The sequence below is a fragment of the Onychomys torridus genome, chromosome 8 (assembly GCF_903995425.1).
Source record: "Onychomys torridus chromosome 8, mOncTor1.1, whole genome shotgun sequence".
Classification (NCBI taxonomy): domain Eukaryota; kingdom Metazoa; phylum Chordata; class Mammalia; order Rodentia; family Cricetidae; genus Onychomys; species Onychomys torridus.
The window spans coordinates 43,605,589-43,626,688 of NC_050450.1; the positions used below are offsets into that span (position 1 = coordinate 43,605,589).

At 45.2% G+C, this 21,100-nt stretch overlaps 1 protein-coding gene and 1 non-coding gene across 2 annotated transcripts in view; both read left to right on the forward strand.

Annotated features, from left to right (window-relative positions):
• The first annotated feature begins 6,419 nt into the window (after nucleotides 1-6,419).
• Nucleotides 6,420-21,100, forward strand: part of G3bp1 (G3BP stress granule assembly factor 1) — a 36,116-nt gene continuing 21,435 nt past the window's right edge. Inside the window, exon 1 of the mRNA XM_036197402.1 lies at nucleotides 6,420-6,542. The gene's annotated coding sequence lies outside the window, so the exon portion shown is untranslated. The remainder of the gene's footprint in view (nucleotides 6,543-21,100) is intronic.
• Nucleotides 18,074-18,213, forward strand: LOC118590529. Its single transcript, XR_004945818.1, has one exon. It is a non-coding gene; the product is annotated as a small nucleolar RNA SNORA29 (small nucleolar RNA).

Genomic DNA, 21,100 nt, shown 5'->3' on the forward strand with positions numbered 1-21,100 from the left:
AGTCAGAAACCATGCTATAATTTGAACATAGAAGTTATGAGAAGTTGGCTAGCAGGGCAAAGCATAAGAATCTAAGAACAGGCAGTGGTGGAGCACGCCTGTAATCCCAGCACTCGGGAGGCAGAGGCAGGTGGTTCTCTGTGAGTTCGAGGCCAGCCTGGGCTAGAGAGTGAGTTCCAGGAAAGGCACAAAGCTACACAGAGAAACCTTGTCTCAAAAAACCAAAAAAAAAAAAAAAAAAAAGATTCTAAGAATAGCTGAATGTGTGTGTGGAGGGTGAGGGAGAGGGCATGTACCTGTAAACAACCCCCCTCCTGCACTAGGGAGGCTGAGGCAAGGTAATGATGAATTAGAGGCCACTCTGATCTACCTGAGAACAAGTCTTAAATAAAAGAACTAAAATAAAATAAATGGGCCGGGCGGTGGTGGCACATGCCTTTAATCCCAGCACTCGGGAGACAGAGTCAGGTGGATCTCTGTGAGTTTGAGGCCAGCCTGGTCTACAAAGCGAGTTCCAGGAAAGGCACAAAGCTATGCAGAGGAACCCTGTCTCGAAAAACCAAAATAAATAAATACATAAATAAATAAAAATAAATGTAAGAAAATAGCAGGTTGGGCATGGAGGTGAACACCTACCTGTATGCTGAAGGTTCAAGGCCAGCCTGGACTACCTAAGTACCATGTCTGACACCCCTCCACCCTGGATACAAAAGTGTGCTGGATGTAAGAATATTCCACTGTCCAGAAAGCTAAGACATGGTGTCCAGGAAATAGGTCCCGTCCCCTGCACACCAGTCCCACACAGGGCTCTAAGCCTCATTGGGAAGGGCACAGCTGTGGCCCACTGAATGCAGAGTGCCTGGGCTCTGGCTGAGAAGTCTGGCTGGGAGGCTACTGGGAAAACATCTGCATCCATCCCTAAGGGGACTGATGCCACTCTGTCTCCTCTCCCCAATTCTACTCTTGACTTCTAGAGAACAAGGACCTCCCATCTATCTGTCCAGGACAGAAATGCCACAGAGGCTGATGCAAAAGCCACAGAACCAGTGCCAAGCACAGATGGCCCCAGACTTGTTCTGGGAGAAGTGACGGCCGCCATCTTTATTTCACCTCCTGCTGTGAGCCTTCCTGTTACCTGCCCCTGACAAACCTCACTGACAGAGTCACCACCTGATGGACGCGCAAGTGCTTCTGGTCTCAGTGCACTTAGTGTTACAGTGACACCATATGTATTGCCCTGAAATTCCATGCAGAAGAAATTTGTATGTGAGGAAGTGTCTTATCATTTAAAGTTTTGATAGATTCAGCCAGACTGTCTCTCAAAAAAGGGGGAAGGTGTTATTTTATTGGGTTCTTCTTCTTCTCCTCCTCCTCCTTTTATTTTTTAGTTTTTTTTAATTTTATTTATTTTTTAATTTTTAAAAATGTTTTATTTTTATTTTTTTTGGTTTTTTGAGGCAGGGTTTCTCTGTAGCTTTGGAGGCTGTCCTGGAACTCTCTTTGTAGACCAGGCTGGCCTCGAACTCACAGAGATCCACCTGCCTCTGCCTCCCTAGTGCTGGGATTACAGGTGTGAGCCACCACCGCCTGGTGGGTTTTTTAATTTTAATTTTTTTTTTTTTTGGAGACAGGGTTTCACTATGTAGCTCTGGCTGTCCTGGAACTAGCTCTGTAGACTAGGCTGGCCTCAAATTCAAGAGATCCCATGGAATTAAAGACATGTGCCACCACTGCCCTGCTTTATTTTTTTCTCCCCATTTTTAATTTCATTGTTCTATTATCAGCTTGATACAGTATAAATTCTTATCCTAATAGTGAAATGTTTCATTGAGGCTTGCCCAGTAATTGAGTAAAACCAAAACTTACTATAAGCCACAGTCATTCTAGGGTCCCCCCTGCTATATAGCCTCCCTGGTTCTGTGGGTTGCAGTCTGGTTGTTCTTTGCTTTCTATCTAGAATCCACTTATGAGTGAGTACATACCATGTTTGTTTTTCTGGGTTTGGGTTACCTCACTCAGGATGATATTTTCTAGTTCCATCCATTTCCTGCTTTATTTTTTAATTACATTTACTTATTTTGTACGTGTGGGTTTCCACATGTATGCCATGTCATGTGCTTGGAGGACAGAGGACAGCTTTCATGAGTGGGTTCTCTCATTGATGTGAGTTCCTGGAATCAAACTCTGGTCCTTAGACTGTGGACAAAGTTCTTGCTGGCCTGGTTTAATTTACTATTTTTTCTTTCTTTTTCTTTTCTTCTTCTTTTTTTTTTTTTTTAAATGGGGGTGTGGGTGGGGGGAGGGGGAGAATGAGGTCTTTTTTTGTTTTGTTTTTTGTTTTTTTGAGCTGAGGATTGAACCCAGGGCCTTGCGCTTGCTAGGCAAGTGCTCTACCACTGAGCTAAATCCCCAACCCGAGAATGAGGTCTTACTATGTAGCTCAAGATGAGTTCAAACTCCTAATCCCAAACCCAAAGTGAAGACACACGCCTTTAATCCCAGCACTCAGGAGGCAGAGGCAGGTAGAACTCTGAAGTCCACACCAACCTGGTCTACATACTAAGTTCCAGTCAGCCAAGGCTACAAGGTGAGATCTTGTCTAAAAACAACAACAAAAAGATCTTTATATCATGGGCCCAGGTGATGATAACAATCTGAGTTTGCTCTCCAGGCCCCAAATAGTGGAAGGGACTGAACAACTACTTACTGTGCCACTGTCCTCTGGCCTCCTAGGCAGGCCAAAGCTTGTGCACAGCCACAAATTGAGAATGGTGATGGTGAATGCCTGTTATCTCAGCACTTGAAAGGTGGAGACAGGAGGCCCAGAAGTTAAAGGCCAGACTGTTCGGTTCATGGCTCAAACAAAGCAACAAATTAAACAGAAAAAAAAAAAAAAGAAAAATCCCACAGTACCAAAGGGTACAGAATGAAAACCAAGCTTGCCTTCTCCACTGGGACAAAGTTCATCCCACTACCAGTAATCATTAACTGTTTCTTGTGACTCAAATTCAGTCATCACCAGTGCAAGCCCAGTGAACAGACAGACCACCCAGGAGCCTCTGCCATGTAGTCCAGCCTTCTGCCCAGTATAATGTTCCCATTCTTTCTCCTCCTTTACTTGTTTTCTCTTAAACACCTCTATAACAGTACCTGTAGATTGGCCCTCATCTTCTGGATGTTTTGGTGACTATCCTTTGGAAGTGGAGGTTGTGTTATTGTGTCTGTTACAGTGTTATGACTCTTTATGTAGCCAGATGTTTATGTAGCCAGGTAGGGTTGCTTTCTTTCTTTCTTTCTTTTTTTTTTTCTTTTTCCAGAAGCTGAGGACCGAACCCAAGTTCTTGCACTTGCTAAGCAAGCGCTCTACCACTGAGCTAAATCCTCAACCCCTCCTTCTTTCTTTCTTTTTCTTTCTTTCTTTCTTCCTTCCTTTCTTTCTTTCTTCCTTCCTTTCTTTTCTTTTCCTTCCTTCCTTCCTTCCTTCCTCCCTCCCTCCCTTCCTTCCTTCCTTCCTTCCTTCCTTCCTTCCTTCCTTCCTTCCTTCTCTCTCTTTCTTTTCTTTGAGGCACTCTTCCTACCAAACCCAGGTTGGCCTTGAACTTGAGGTAGTATTCCTGTCTCAGCCTCTGGGAGTGGTGGAATTCCAGGCCCCGCCTTTATCTTCTATCTCTGTTACAAACTGGGCTGCCCTAGAGATTACTGGAGTAAGCCCTTGTTTACATAGAGGACCTCAGGCCCTGTGTGCCCCCCTCAGACTAGCAGTGAATCTGCTAACTCTTGCTGAGAAGTTGCTTCTTGCTGTAGATGGTGATTAACACAGAGCCTCATAAGTTGGTCAGCATACTAGAATGAGAGGCTGGAGTTCTCAGCCCTGAGTGGGATGTCCATATTGCCTATGCACCTTCAAGGCTCAGGGTTCTTTGCAGACTAGGGGGCAAAAAGAATGTAAGAGGCTGGGCTGGAGGGATAGCTCCATGTTAAAGGCTAGGCTCACAACCAAAAATATAAGAATGTAAGAGGCAGAGAGTAGATGACTCAGGACTGCATCAGGGCATCTGCACCTATGAACCCATGACAGGGACGGTGTGCACAAGATGGTGTGCACAAGTCAAAGTTCCTCAGGTCCCACCCTTAGCTGTAGAGCCATTGGCAACTGATGGCCACGGGAGAGGGCAAGTCAGTTTTCTTCAGGTAGGTCCCACCTGAGAGGTTACTATTGCTCCAGTAGATGGCCCTACACCCATGCACATACAGGCAGTACTAAGTGGACCTAGTAGGAGAAACACTATCAACGGAAAAAAATCAAAAATTAAATCAAACAAACAAAAAACCCCTTGGGACTGGAGGAGAGGGAACAGGGTGGCCTGGATCAAAACACTTCACATGCATGTATGTATACAATTCTCAAACAATAGAAAGATATGTATCGTTATTCTCCCTTTAGGAATACATCTTTACAACTCTATTTATTTGTTTGTTTATTTATTTATTTATTATTTTTAAAGCTGGCTCTGGTGGTGCACTGTTTTAATCCCTGCAGAGGCAGAATCAGGAGGATCTTTGTGGGTTCCAGGCCAGCAAGGGCTACGAAGTGAGACTTTGTTAAAAAAGTAAAAAGAAGGAAATAAAGAATGAAAGAAAGGCAAAGCAGCCAGGAGCGCGAGAATTGCAATTAAAAAAAAAAAATCCTTGTGAAAATCTGTCAAAGTTCTCTGATTCCTTGGCTGGACTAAGTGATCCTAGAGAGTTCTCCATGCAGAAACGTCCGGCAGCTTCAGGGCTTGGCGCTTGCCGTCCTAGAGGCAGGTTCCCACTGGAGGCTCAGCGCGGGCTGCCTGTAGACGGGCACCCTGAAGCTTCCCGCTGCGTCATGGCAGAAGATGCTGGGCTGCCGGGCCCCAGGGGGCACTAGCGACTTTTCACTTGGCTTCTAGCCTCCAGAGTTCTAGGTTCCGTATGGTTCCCTTTTCCTTATATCCTGGCCTGGGCTGGCTCTGAGTCTTTCCTTTGCAGTAGAGGACTGTCCACGTGTTCCCTTTTCGGGAATTCGCTGTAACACTTTAACGCCTGTATTCTCGGTATTAAGGAGGTTAGGACAGGATGATCACGAGTTCGAGGTCTACATGGTAAATCCAGGTCAGCATTGGCTATAAGGGGAGACCCTGTCTCCAAAAGCCTTTTAAAAAAAAATCAAAACAAATGGGTACAAGATTAGCTTGTATGTAGCCCAAGGTGACCTAAAATTCTCCCCTTGCCTTCACCTCTAGGGATCCCAGGGAACACAGATCAGGGTCCCGTCTGTACCTAGAATTCGGACCACAGCTCTATTAAAGAGCTCATAGTGGCCAAAGAGAGGGCTCACAGAACCCCGATTAGCGGACAGTAGGTGCTACTTGGTCCCTAGAGCGTTCGTAGGGGAACTTAAGGCGTGTCTGCCTAAGAGTTGGATAAGTTCCCATTTCAATTAGAAAAGCATGTGACAATGGCTGGCGGTGACGCACCCCCATGGCGCCCGCAGGCCTGAGGGTGATCGGAGTGGGGATCTTGTCTCTGCAATCAAGCGGAAGGAAAAACTTGAAAAACGTCCACGGGCCACTCGTGCATCACCTGCTGGAAAGCCATGGGAAATACGCGCGTTCCCAGCGAGGCTGCTGCACGGGATGCTTTGGAGTATCCTGCCCGAGCCAATTTCGCTGTCTTCTGTGGCCACTGCGTTCGTGCTGACTAATGCTAAGGGTCAACAGTGAGGGCTCTTCCGAAACGCATGTAGAAAAAAAAAAAAGTTTTGATGTGAAGAGGAAAAACAACACAAAAACTAAGAAACTTTGTCACTTGGATCTCGGGTACCAAAGTCGCCAGGAAGGCAGGAGAAGGGGTCCTCAGGGACAGGACTCGACCTAAGAGGAAGAGAAAAGAAAGGGAACGGAAGGCGCAGCTAGCACATCCTCTTAACCGCCCTGGAGGGCACGGCGGCCCTGGGGCTGTCTTTGGAGAGGTCCAGCCCTCCCTGTCAATTAGCTTCAGCTGGCGTTGCGATTGGCTGGTGGCTTCTCTACTCCTCCGCGCCCACCTCCTAGTTGCATGGGGTTTACTTCCCCAAAGTACACGGGCCCCACCTTGTGGATCAACCGCTCCTGCCTGAACCGCGGGTTTCCGCCCCGAGGAAGCTATGTAAGCCAATGAGAGCGGGTGTGTACAAGTATTGGCCTGTCTGGGTGTCGCTCACAGGGCATCCCGCCCCCGTTTTCACAGCTCACTCAAGTATTGGTGAGGCTTCGTGTCCATCTGGGCTCTGGCTCCCGTAGTCATAGGCAGATGCGGCAGCCACTCAGGAGCCCGGCCCCTGGACGAAGGCACCGTCCAATCGCAACCAAGGGGCGCGGCGGCGGGGCGGCCATTGGTCCCTGCGAGCGGCCGGGAGCAGCATGTTGGGCTGAGCGCGGCTATATAGCTGGCGGCGGGCACGCGTGCCGCGGCATCGCGCGAGGGACGCCGCCACCTACTCCCGCGCTGCAGCCCGGTCCTCCCGCTCAGCCGCACAGGTACGTGGGCCGCGGGTTGGGCGGGGCCGATGCGGGCCGGGCGGGAGCCGAGCTGGGGCCGCGAGCGGGGCGCCCGGGGAGGCCGCGCGGCGCGTCCCCACCCCCACCAACGGCCGGCGCGGCCTCCTGATTGCGCCCTGGGCCCCGCGCGTGGTGTGCCGCGCCAACGGCCTTATGGGGCCCCCGGTGGGCGTCACGCGGCCGGGTGGCCCGCGTGCTCCGCGCACGTCTTCCGGCGCGCGCCTGCTCTGCGGGTTGATGTAGCTGGGCCTGGACCCTAAGGAAGCCTTCGGGATCTGGAGAATGGGGGTGGGGGATCCCCACGCTGAAAGCGCGATCGCGCCTCCCAAGTCTGCAGAGCGGAGGAGCGCGACCCCGGGATCAAGGGTTCAGTGGTGCAGGGACAGTCAGCCGCAAGACTTTCTCCAAATCCCACTGTGTGCCCCTGCACTATGCTGAGAGCTTCCTCCTTTCCCGCCCTTCCCGGTTACCTGGGCGCCATCAGGTAGGTACAGTCATCTGGAAACAGAGGTGACTTGGACCAAGGCCCTCAGCCGGGAAGGGACTGTAGATTGCGTGGCTGCGGTGCACCCTTGACCACTGAGCTCTTGAACCGGGGTGCAAACCTCAGCATGAAAAGACCTGAGGTGGCATCTGTGCGAGCCAGTGTCTCAGGACTCAGGAGAACGAGGTTGCAAGTGAGGTTTTGAATGACAAAGGAGGACTTGGCTTTCTTCAAATCTATTTGGAGAGTTGATAGATGCGCCTTCAGGTTAGCTTCTGGGAAAAATAGAGAAGAAAATACAACCAGTGTAATGTAATGAACGAGCGTGCCCCTCAGTATGTCCGAAACGCACCGCGAGGTAATGGGAAATTCCCGCCAGCAGGAAGTCAGGCTCTGACACTAGGTCTTGACTTTTCCAGATCCCTTTTTTTTTTTTTTTTAACTTTTAATGTTTTAGTTTTGAATCAGAGCAAACTTAGATTAAAAACCTTTGAGAAGGTTATAGTTCAAGGGAACCAAGAGTTTAAATTCTCACCAGAGTTGAGGTTAAAGTTTGAAATTGGATAGGACCCTGGATCTAGCTCAGAGGTGGAGCCCTTGGCATGGAATACAGGAAGCCCCAGGTCTAATCACCAGAGCCACAAATAAGTCACATCTGAAATTGTTAGGGAAAGAAAGGATGGTGTCCAGTGTCCAGTGATTGTGAACTGGGCCCCAATCACTGATTGGGTTTGTTGGCAAGCACAGCATTAGGTCTCCCGCCAAACCATCAACTCTCACCGTGGAGCTCTGACCAGCGTGGAACTCAGATCCTCCCGAGTGTAGGAGTTAAGGTGTATCCCACCAAGACCAGCTCAGCTATTTATTTTAGCCCTTATTCGGCTGGACTGGTAGTTTGCAAAAATGTTTTAAAGGTTTGTGGTCAGCCTATCTTGCTGTGTGCTGACTATATTTAGGTCACCTTTACTCAGGGCTTATAAAACATGCTCGTTTGTAGATCCAAGTCATGGCAGATTTTTCCAACTGAAAAAGACTACAGCAAAGGTTTTGGGTCTATCTAGCGCAAGGCACACACCCTTACCAAAAGTTAAAGACCGTAGAAATTTAATGTTGTGTTTCTATTTTCCAAATAAATACAAAGTGACAATAAAGAACCAAACACGGTGAGGATGAGTGCTGAATTTACTGGATTGCTTCTGAATATAACATTGTTTCCTTGGAACTTGCTCCAGTTAATCTGCAGGCAGGTAGGCGAATGTTAGTAATTCATCACATTTAAAAAAATAAGGTAGTGACCTGCCTTTGCCTGGGAAGTTTGAGTCCAACTAGTTTTATTAACTGCTTGAGGTCAAATATATTAAAGTGAAATTATCTAAATGAGGGGAACTTTTGTTAATTTCATCCTCACATGTTTGAAAAAGCTGTGCTCTTGGCCTCAGACAGGTGGTTAGTAGGGCCAGAACCGGAAACATACAAACTGACTCCCTAGCTTACTGTCAGAAAGGAGTTGAAGCGGTGATAGAAGCCTCGGGCTGCTCCCTTCCAAGGTGGCCAGAGGCCACTGTTGTTGTTCAGTCTTGTTGTTTTGAGACAAGGTTTCTTGATCTGTAGGCCTGACCTCAGATCTGCCTGCCTTTGTTGGGACTGAAGGTATGTGTCACCAATGCCTGGCTGCATATGTTTTTTTCAGTGATGAGTTCAATGCTAACATGTTTAAAGAAAGCTGAGAATTTGTGACCCAAAGTTTTTTCTTGATATTTTTTTTTTTGTCATTGTAATAAAACTGCCTAGTTTTTTTTTTTTTTTTTTTTTAAAGTTTCGGTACTCAAAGAGAAGATATACTTCAATTATATCACATTGCTGAATTACAGAGGGGGTAATTGTCAAATAGGTAGCTCAAGCTGGGTCTAGTGATGCACACCTTTAATTCCAGCACTCGAGGCAGAGGCAGGTAGATCTCTGAGTTCTAGGCAAGCCTGGTCTAGATAGTGAGCTACAGGCCAGCCAGAGCTACACAGTGAGACCCTTCCCCCACAAAAAAAATTTTTAAAAAGATCTGCCATGTTCCCCTTCCCCTGTAGTTGTTTTGGCTAGTGGGGGGACCTCTGCCCATGACCAGGAATTAAATATAGATTCGGCAGCTGTCACCCCACTTGTAGTTAGTGACCAGTGTCCATTGGCTAGAAATATTGCTATTCTTAGTTTTTGTTTTTTAATTGTGTGACTTTTTCTGGGAACACAAGTTGCTATAGCTAGGTGTTAGGGTTAAGAGGTAGGAATACTTGTAATGCATGGTTTGCATTAAATATAAAGCAGAAAGCTGCACCTAGGGATGGAGGTCTTGGCTTTGTAGTGATGTTCTTTTAGCACGTGCTGCATTTTAGGTTGAAAAAAAAAAAAAGATTAAAAGGCCAGTGAGGGGCCATGTGTCTTGAATTGGGGCACATCATTGTAGGCGTCAGTTTCTGGTGGCTCGTCACTAAGTGGCTGCTTTGGTGTGGTGGACTGAAATTGGGACTTAATATGGACTCTTCACTCAACCACAACCCCAGGTACTTCAGGTGTTTGAAAAATGGTCTCAGGGCCAGCCTTGGCTACATAGGAAGTTTAGGCCAGCCTGGATTACATGAGACCCCTCCCCCCATCTTCAAAAAATCCTGGCGTGTCTACCTGTGCATTGTGGGATCCAAGGAGTAGAACTATTGTTTGGGATTGAGTGTAATGTACCTTTTGATCTGGTTAGATTTTCTATTTTGTGATGCTTGGATTCAAACCAGAGCTAGGACCGACCCTGTGTGTGTTGAGCTAGTGTTCTGCCCTTGAGCTGCATCCCTTTATATTGGGGTGTTGCTGTCTAGCACAGGCTGACCGGGCTCTTTAGGGTGTGGGCTGCCACATGTGGGTTATAGTTCTCTGCTAACTTTAGAATGGGCAAGGGCTACTCAGGGAGAGGAAAGCACACTGTCCAGCTTGTTGGTACTTGTAGTTTTTCTTCCTGGAAAACTTAGTATTTGAGATAGTTTTAGATTTAGAGAAGAATTGCAGCACAGATCTGTGGACCCTGTCCTATGCAGTCAAATGTGTATTTCTCAAAACCAGCCAAGCTGGTGAAACCCTGTTGACATAGGCTTTATTTCGGTTCCTTGGGTCCTTCTGCAAATGTCCTTTCTCTGTTCCAGGATCCACCTGAGATGCCTCATCCCTTAGTCTTGTCTCCTTTATCTTTTCTCATGTGAGTTTCTGTTCTTTGTCCTTCACAACCTTGACACTTAGGATTTCATTTGGGTCTGCCTTATGATCAAATTGAGTTTATGGCTTTGGGCGAGGACCAACCACAGAGGTCTGTACCACAATCTCCATGGCATCCATAGCACTGTAGCTCGTGGTACCTTGGCAGTGTGGGGAGGGTGAGTTAGCATGTGTCAGGTTACTGTATTTTCCTTTCCATTCTTTATATTAAGTCCAGACTCTTAATGTCAGGGAGAGAATCTGAGTTTGTAGGAATCTATACTAAGGCTGCTAAGATTTATGGCTTTTTGTGAGAGACTCTCATTCTGTAGACCAGGCTGTTCTTTAGCTGCTGCCTGCCTCTGCCCCTCAAAGGCTTATGCCACCACATCAGCTGGAGTTTGTTTTGAGATAGGGTTTCCTATAACCTAGTCTGGCCTTTAAGGCTTGCTCCCCCTGCCTCTGTCTCTCAGGTTCTAGGATTAAAGTGTATAGACTTCTGGTTTCGAAGAATGTTTTGAAGCCTTTTTTTTTTTTTTTTTCCTTTTCCTTAGACAGGGTTTCTCTGTGTAGCTTTGCGCCTTTTCTGGATCTTGCTCTGTAGACCAGGCTGGCCTCCAACTCACAGAGATCCACCTGCCTCTGCCTCCCAAGTGCTGGGATTAAAGGCATGCACCACCACCGCCCCGGCGAAGCCATTTTTTAAAAAACAGTCTTGCTTAAAGCTTTCCTCCTTAGAATTTATGTTTATTTTGTCTGCTAGCTTATTTTTGTTTTGAGGCAGGATTTCCCTGTCTCCCAGGCTAGCCTTGAATTTGATCTGTTTCAACCTCCTGAAATGCTAGATTGCAGCACCCACAGCTCCTCTTGTTAATTTTTATTCTTTGTGCCCAGTATTACCTGAACTTTTTTTTTTTTTTTTTTTTTTTTTTTAAGACCGTTCCCCTGCTCATGGATGTCCTGGAATTTACTTTGTAGACCATACTGGGCTCCAAGACGGTTTTCTCTGTAATTCAGGCTAGCCTTGAACTCAGAGATCTGCCTGCCTCTGCCTCTCAAACTGAGATTAAAGATGTGAGACACCACTGCCTGGCTATCCTATCCAATTTTAGTTATTTGTATGTTAATGTTTTGTTGGTAAAATCACTCTGCTCCCCTGTTGATACTTCTCTTTTGTGGTGTGGGCAATGAACAGGGTCTTGGCTGTGCTAGGCCAGCACTGTGACTTGGCTATGTTCCCAGTCCTCTTTACTTTGTATTGAGTTGCTTATTTTCCTTGCATGGTCTTGAACTCTGGAGCCTAGGCAGACTTTGAACTTGTGGTCTTCTAAGTAGCTGGGCTTAAAAGCAAATACCCTGAAACCTGGCTGCTTCTCTGTTACTCAATTTAAAAGTATTTTCTTCCTTGCATTAAGTAACTATTTTGCCTGTTCAGATTAAAATTAGCCTTTCACCAGGGATTGTGGCAGGGTTTTTTTTTTTTTGTTTGTTTGTTTGTTTTTTGTTTTTTGTTCTTGTTTTTGTATTTTCGAGACAAGGTTTTTCTTTCTTTTTTTAAAAAATCTTTTTCAGAAAGATTCAATTATTTACTATGTATATGGTGTTTGCACACCAGGAGAGGATACCAGATTTTATTATAGATGGTTGTGAGCCACTGTGTGGTTGCTGGGAATTAAACTCAGGACCTCTGGAAGAACAGCCAGTGCTCTTAACCTCTGAGCCATCTCTCCAGCCTGAGACAAGGTTTTTCTGAATAACAGTCCTGGCTGTCCTGGAACTCATTCTGTAGATCCTCCTGCCTCTGCCTCCCAAGTGCTAAGGTAAAACACCTGCGCCACCATCTCCTGCCACCATCTCCCGGCAGATTGCTTGCTTCTTACAGAGATTGACTTCTGTAACAAAGTTACTCTGGTCCTGGGAAGACATTGTTTCAGTTCCCAGAGCCTGGTTTCAAACATTGAAATACAATGTATATAATCTTCAAACACAATTGATAGAATTCTTTTTTTCTGGTTTTTCGAGACAGGGTTTCTCTGTGTAGCTTTGCGCCTTTCCTGAAACTCACTTGGTAGCCCAGGCTGGCCTCAAACTCACAGAGATCCACCTGGCTCTGACTCCCGAGTGCTGGGATTAAAGGCGTGCGCCACCAACGCCCACCCTGCGATAGCATTCTTACATTCTCATTTTTTCTTAGTGTTTTTGATACATTTGTAAAATAGTCAAAATGACACTTTGACACTATTCAGAGGATAGTTAATACTTTGCATTGCTTGTTAAAGAATTCTTTCTGGACAGTGGTGTCCTCATGTCTTTAATCCAATACTTAGGAGGCAGAGGATCTCTCTTAAGTTCAAGGCCAGCCAGTCTACAGAGGGAGTTCCAGGACAGCCACAGCTACACAGAGAAACTTGTCTGAAAAGAATCCCCCCCCCCCCAAAAAAAAAATCCAAACGAGCAGATTCTAGTAAGTTGTCTTCTGATCCCCATGTATGTGGGTGCTTGTGTGTGTATATATGTATGTACACTAAATAAATATAAAAAAATAAAGCTGCCACGATGGTGTACACCTTTAATCCTAACAGTCAGGAGATATACAGGTTCACACACACACACACACACACACACACTCACATACACACACACACACACTTCTTTTCCATGTCTGTTTTTGTCTTATGCTCATGGGTGAGTTCTTTGAATATAAGCCCAAGAAAGAATTGTAGGTTATTCTTTTGAGGCCCCATCTTAGCAGGCCAGCCTACTGCTGTTTTGTTACTGAGGTGGCATGCTTGGGGATTTTGCCTGAGAAGTGATACATCTTCAATGTTTTGTTTGTGTATCTGGTACTTCCTAGGAATTGCCAGTTCTGCTTTAATTATGTGCCGCCGTGTTCTTCTGGAATTGTTCAGTCCTGCCTTTTTTAGGCAAGTGCTCTATCCCCAAGCTGGGTTGTTCTTTAGTGATATTCTGTCTTTGGTGCTGGGGACTGAACCCAGAGCTTTGCTCATGCCAAGCATGCTCCTCACCACTGTACATTCTGGATAGTAATTTATTATATCCTGTTGCTTAAAAAGGCCCCTTAAAACTGTCACTGTCACATGCTATTTTTGATTTTGTTGGGAAGAGTAAGCAGAGCTGTTGAAACTTTGAATGGGAGTGTCTGGCCTTGGTCATTCCTACTCCCCATGTGTCAGCACCTAGAGTGGACACTGGTGGTTGTCTAGACTTAGGGGAGGAGCCTTAAGTGGCACTGTCCATTTCAGCAAAGAGGTCATGAGATCAGGCAACCTGAGGTCAAGTGTGACATTTTAAAAGCTTAGGTGAAACTTGTAAGCCAGTCAGTCCAGCCAGTAGGAAATAGGAGGTGCTAATAAAGAAATCACTGATTTGTGTGTGGTGTGTTACTGCCTTTTCTTATGTGGTTCTGAGACTGACTCCAGGTCTATGCCAGGTGAACACTTTACCTCGACTCCCACCCCCGCAGCCCTGTGTGTTTTGTGATTGAGTTTCTTTTGTTTAAATAGGTTTTTTTTCATACAGTATATTCTGATTATGGTTCCCATTCCCTAATTCCTCCCTGATCCTTTCCACTTTTCACCCACCCAAATCTATACCTTTTCTTTCTCTTTCATTAGAATACAAGATGCCAGTGCCAGTAGGAGCCAGTGACTACTGATGGCCTAGATTTATTTCCACCACCAGCCATTTATGTTCCTTGAGCTGAAGGCTATGGGAAGATCCCTAAACTAAGAAGGCAACTTGTCATTCTGAATATCAGGATGGGTTCAGTCAGAAACCATGCTATAATTTGAACATAGAAGTTATGAGAAGTTGGCTAGCAGGGCAAAGCATAAGAATCTAAGAACAGGCAGTGGTGGAGCATGCCTTTAATCCTAGTACTCAGGAGGCAGAAGCAGGCAGATCTGTGAGTTCTAGGCCAGCCTGGTCTACAGAGTGAGGTGCAAAGCTACACAGAGAAACCCTGTCTCAAAAAACCAAAAAACAAACAAACAAACAAACAAACAGGCATCTATTATAATAATAATAACAACAACAACAATAATAATAATAAGATAAAATAAAAACAAACTAGAATAGGACAAATCAAACTGGAAAAAAAGCACTAGAAAGACAGATGCTGAGATACACACATTCACACAGAGAAAACCCATAAAAACAAAATCGGAAACCATAATATATAAGCAAAAGATCTGTAAGGCTAAAAAAAAGCCCAGATAAACAGGTAAAGCATAGTGAGACCAAAAATGTCCAGAGATACCATTGAGTTGGTTTTTTGGCCATCTGTTGCTGGGCATAGGGCCTGCCTTATAAGTGTGGTTATATGAGACTTACTGAAGATAATTAATTTTTCCTTTGTGAGAAGTTATCAATCAGTCAGAGAGAACTTCTGAGTTAGGGGGTGCAGCTTTGTGTCCTCTTCCTTCTCAAGACAGACCCCATCTGGCCCTGTGCATGCTGCCACAGTCTGGGGGTCATATATGGGTCAGTTTTGTTGTGTCTGGAAGGCCTTGTTTCCTTGGTGTCTCCTGTCTCCACCGTCTCTTAGAATCTTTGTGTCCTCTTCTGCAGGGTTCCCTGAGCCCTGAGGGGAAGGATTTGATGGAGACATGCTGTTTAGGACTGGATGTTCCAAGGTCTCTTACTCTCTGCACATTGTCTGGTTGTGGGTCTCCATATTTGTTCCCATCTGCTGCAGAAGGAAGCTTCTCTCATGATGGCTGAGCAAGTACAGCAGAATGTCATTAGGAGTCAATTTATTGCTGTGTTAACTGTAGTGTTTGACTTTCCTCTAGGTCCATGTCTTACCTAGTCTCAGGTTCTTGGCCCCCAGCTGTGGCAAGCATCTCACTGTTCATCTTTTGGAGTGGGCCTTAATTCCAGTGGTTGAGTTTATTGAAGGACTAGGTGCTTTGCAGATGGCTTAATAAAAATGTGAAGTTGAGGGCTGGGCAAATGGCTTAGTGGTTCAGGATGTTCCATACACACATGCGCGTGCACTGGCACACACAGTAATAAAAAATTAAAACATCATTAGAATGTTAAACTTTGTTAAGTGAAAATGGCTTAACCTTTCACTTTTCCTAGGCTAATTTTCTTTCATTTCTGGTTTCCCTAGATTATAATGATTTAAAGGTAGGGTTCATATCCTTCCCAGAGGTTACCCTCCTGGGAGAAAATGTGAGAAGTAGGGGACCTCAAAGCGATCTATTGAGCTTGTACTCTCTCTGGACAGGGCATCTGTGCTTTTAGACTAGGCCTCCCTGGGTGTGGGCAAACTTGCTGGTTCCAGTTGAATCATCCAGCTGGCCTGCTTCCTGGTGCTGATCTTGGTAGCTTTATCTCCCCTGTTATGTTGGGGATGGGGGTGGGGAAGGAAGTGTATATATGTCGTATTTGTAGCTATTTCTGAAAGCTCTTTGGAAAGGACACAATGTAACGAAGCTCTGGCTGAGTGAGGGGGACCTTGGAGCCTCCAGCTTGTGTTTCCATAGAGCTTGACGGTTCTCACAGGTTTACATTCCGTCTCCATTTGCCACCCTGGAACAGTGACTGGCAGATGTGTTTCTAGAAAGAATCTGATTGAATTGTTTTTCATAATTGTCTTGTGTTGGACAGAAATTGATAGTCTGTTGAGGTCTATCGTTTGAGGCCAAGGCTGGATGAGAATGAGTTCTAGGCAGACTGGGCTACATAGGGTTAATCTGCTTCAGAGAATTGAGAGTTGACTAGTTTAAGAGTGAGATAAAAGCATCCTCAAGGGTCGCTGCGTTATCCATGCTTCATGTTTGAGCTGGGAAAGAAAATGTAGACTACTTCAACTTAGCAATCCTCCTGCTTCAGCTGAGATGAACAATCATGTGCCACCATGACCTTTCTGTGATGTCTGAGAATCCTTGATGTTCTGTGTGTGTGTGTGTGTGTGTGTGTGTGTGTGTGTGTGTGTGTGTGTGTGTTAAGGGAAGAGTTTATTTGCTTTACCCACTCTAGGTCACAGTCCGTGGAACTTAGCGGGAACTAGAGGTTTGCTCAGAGAGTGGTTTGGAGTAGGGTTCTAGTGCATTCTTTTGTGTTATACATAGGTTGCCAGTGTCACCCGAAGGAGAGAAGAAACATGGCTGAGGTGGCAGGGGAGTGCAGACCATTAATCTGTGTCTCAGTAGCTTTATGGGAGGCTCAATTTACAGTATAGAGACTGTTTCTAAGGAGGTGGTAGAGAATTTTCCAGTTGCTACCTTGAAAATCTGAAGACTGTGGAGTCTAAATCTGAACTTAGATACTGTGGACAGATGGGGGCAAATGCACTTTCGTGGTATTCGTTGACTAGGATCAAAGTTTCTGTTACTAGTTTTTTTCACAACTGAGCCTTCAAGAGGGTAGACTGCTCTCCTGGTGCCACCTGGGGAGCCATAGTCAGCTAGGGTAGGGCTTCTCTGGCCACATCATCTACCAAGTTCATGTTGTAAACCATACAGTTGAATTAACAAAAGCAAAATAAGAGGACTGGAGAGATTCTCAGTGGTTAAGAACACTTGGTGTTCTTGCAGAAGACCTGTGTTCAGTTCCTGTCACCCACATGGTGGCTCACAACTATCTAACTCTATAAATACCAAGTGCACATGTGGCGCACACCTTTAGTCCCAGCACTCAGGAGGCAGAGGCGGGTGGATCTTTGTGAGTTCGAGGCCAGCCTGGTCTACAGAGCGAGATCCAGGAAAAGGCACAAAGCTACACAGAGAAACCCTGTCTTAAGAACCAAAAAAAAAAAAAAAAAGTTTTAAATAAATATACTTGTAATTTTTTTGTTTGTTTGTTTTGGTTGGGTCACATTCAGAAATGTCCTGACTAGATTCTTTTTTAATTCTTTTCTCATATATTACATCCTGTCTAAAGTTTCTCCTCTCCCCTCTCCCCAGATCCACTCCTCCTCCTTTCCATTCAGAAAAGAGCAGGCCTCCCAGGGATATCAACCAAACATGGCATGTCAAGTTATAATAAGACTAAGCATATCCCCTCATTAAGGCTGGATGAGCCAGCCCAGTAGGAAGAAAAGGGTCCCAAAAGCAGGCAAAAGAGTCAGATAGCCCTTGTTCCCAGTGTTAGGAGCCCCACAACACCAAGCTACACAACCGTAATGTTTATACAGAGGAGCTAGGTCAGACTCATACAGGCTCCCTGACTGTAGATTCTACACCTGATCTCACAACTGTAGTTGGAAAAGTGAACAACCCTTGGGATAATTTAGTGAAATAAAGTAAGTGGGTCAGATATTAAAAAACAGTGCAATAAATGGGCAGTGCTGCAACTTAGCTCTTGGGAGGCTGAGGCAGGGAGATTGTGAGTTCCAGGATAGCCTAGGCCATAGTGTGAGACTGTCTCAAAAAAAACCACACGCACACAATCAGCCATGCATGGTATAAGCACCAGTAGTCTGAGCAATGGTGATGATAATTAGGGGAATTACCCAAGCCAAGGAGTTTGAAGGTAGCCTGAGCCAACACACCAAGATCCTAGGTCAACAAAAACAGACATGAGCCAGATGAGGGTAGAAACTTAAAACCAGACAGCCTGGCTGTGGTGGCGCATGCCTGTAATCCCAGCACTCGGGAGGCAGAGGCAGGTGGATCTCTGTGAGTTCGAGGCCAGCCTGGTCTACAAAGCGAGTTCCAGGAAAGGTGCAAAGCTACACAGAGAAACCCTGTCTCGAAAAACAAAAACAACAACAAACAAAAAGAACCTGATAGAACCAGTCATCTTTCCCACCCTACTCAAACCTTGATATCCCATTTGACTACCACATTTTCTCTTGATAATAGATTTTAGTGGCTATGCTTATGGGATAGATTAAAGTTGCCATGATCTGAAGAGAGAGGGCTTTCCAATGCTCTCCCTCTATATGAAATGGCTGAACAGTAAACTATTGCTTATGACAATGGGCACTGTTGTATATGGTTAAAACCCAAAGTTTGAGTAAAGGATTTTTCCCTTCCATGTTTCTTTCTCTTTCTTTCTTTCTTTCTTTCTTTCTTTCTTTCTTCCTTTCATTCATTCATTCATTCATTCATTCATTCATTCATTCATTCTGAGACAGTTTTTCTATGTAGATCTGTAGTCCAGGCTGGCCTTGAACTCAGATCCATCTGTCTGTTTCTGCCTCCAGAGTGCTGGAATTGAAGGCATACACCACTGCTTCCCAGCTCCTTCCTATGTTTTAAACAATATGCTCCATCAGTGAAAACTCAAGTGTTAGCAGAGATGTACTTGTCTGATAATGCTGCTAAGGTACCCATGTCTTCCCAGATTAGTGGAATAAACAGTTTCTTCTTTAATACATAGTAGATGCTGTGCTGCTGTTAAACATCCATATTAAAACTGAAAGGGGTCTGGAAAGATGTCTCAGTGGTTAAGAGCACTGTCAGCTTTTCCATAGGACTGGGGTTTGATTCCCAGCACCCACATGGCAGTTCACAACCATCCATAGCTCTAGTTTTAGGATCCAGTGTCCTCTTCTGGCCTCCAAGGGCACCAGAGGCACGCATAGCACAGAGACATATATGCAGGCCAAACACTGATGCCATATACTTCAAACAGCAAAAAAGCTGACATTGCTCTGAATTCTGCACCAAATCTTGGAACTCTAGTTGGGAAAATGCATAGGATGCAATGTTTCAGCTTGGGAGATTGCAGCATGTACCAGGTCATGCCAGAGGATATTGAGGATTTACAGGTATCGTTGTAAACGGAAGTATTAATTGTCAGTCTCCATGGTATTTTGAGCTGTTAAATTTTAGTAAAAAAATATCTTGTTAACTGTATGTATACTATTTATTTGATTTTGATTATTTTATTTTTTACAATAAACTAATGAGAATGTTAAGAATTTTTTATTTGTAGGGGTTAACTTTTTTTCCCCCCAAACTGTATCCAGCTTTATTAAAGATACTTTCCATAAACAATCATGGTTTTTCAGGCAGGACATGGGCAGACAATCATTAACAGTATACAAGCACTTCCAAGCTCCCTTCTTGTATAGACTACCAAAATCTTTAATAGAAAGCCACTACGAAACCCGGTGAGTCTTCAGTCGGGGCTTTGAAAAGGGGAGAGCTTAGAGTGAGGGCTGACAGTTCACACTGAGGATGTTCAACAGCTTTTCACAAGCAGACCCTGACTTTCAGGAGTCTAAACGAACATGGCAGAATTATCAATCTGAATCCACAATCTTTTATAAAAGGAACCCATTGCTCTTTTAAGGACACAGTGATAGCACTGCCAAGCCCAGATTGCCTGATAGACCGGCAAAACCACTTTTGGGGGTCAGGTTCCAACAGGTGTCTGGTTTGAAGGGAGTTAAGTCTATGTTGAAGGTACAGGGGAGGAAGTCACAACAATGAATTTAGAGTTCCCACACAAGGCATTTTGTGCCATGGTGGCCACATATGTCAACACCAGGATGTTTCTCCTGAGAGCCAAGAGGAATCTTTCAAACTAGCAGGGAAAGATGTTTTCCATCATCAACCATCATCAGTCCAGCTTGGGAGACATTTTGTTAGTGACACATGTCCCCCCCCCCAAAAAAAAACAATGACGTGTTCTGTGTGCTAACAACATAGCTTTAAAAAGTTCTGCATTTTTATAAAACTTGATAAAAAATAGTATTTCAAACTGTACAATCACCAGAAGTACACAGTTATCCAAAGTGGACACATCTCACTTGGCATCTCCAGCACTTCAGCTTTCTGTGCCTGGTTTGTTTCGGTGTCTCCATTTTCTGCAGGATTATTCGCACCCTTACCAGCATCATCTCCCCCTTCTTCCTTTAGGGACCTTCTCTCTGATCTTTGCAGGGGCATTCTAGTATCCCCTTTCAGCCTTTCTTCTGGGCGTGGCGGTGGCGGGGGATGTCAATGGGGATGCAGCAGGGCTCCGGTTTGGTCCGTCGGGGGTGGTTCTCGCTGTCTATCAGAGGGGTTAACTTTTTTTATTTTGGCTTTGTATTTTGAGACAGGGTCTTACTGTGTAGCCTTGGCTTGCCTGAAGGTAGCAATGTCTCAGACTTATAGATCTGCCTGTCTCTGCCTTCTGAGAGCTAGGATTAAAGGCATGCACCACCACACCCAGTTAAAATTTTCTTTTATGTGTGTGTTTGTCAGTATATGTGTATGTGTAACGTGTGTGCCCAGTGCCTATAGAGGCTAGAAAAGATGCTGGATTCTTGGAACTGGAGTTACACATGTTTGTTAGCCTATCTTCTGGAAAAGCAATGGCTGAACCGTCTTTCCAGCCCGTGTAGTGTGTTTTGTTTTCTTTGAGACAGAGTTTCTCTGTGTAGCCCTGGCTGTCCTAGAATTCTCTCGTAGAGACCAGGCTGGCCTTGAACTCAGAGATATGTCTGCCTCTGCCTCCCAAATTGGGATTAAAGTTGTGTGCCACCATGGTCTGGCCTGTAGTTTTTTGTTTGTTTGTTTGTTTGTTTTTGTTAGTATACTAGAACTGTGTCAGAGAATGTGGTGAGTGGTACACGGGCATCAACTGTAATGCCTGAGGTTGTTCTTGAGTCAAGGACAGGAGAGCAAGAAAGAGCTCAGAGTTAGTAGTGGAGGTATTGCCAGGTGTAGTGGCACATGCCTTTAGCCTCAATGGCAGCATGTCTCTGTAGATTTTGAGGCCAGTCTGGTCTATAGAGCAAATTTCAGGACAGCCAAAGCTATGCATAGGAACCCTGTCTTGAACACAGCCCCCTCCCTTCCCCAGCCCAAAACAAAACAAAACAAAAAACCCAAAATGGAATGTCCTTTAAGTGAGC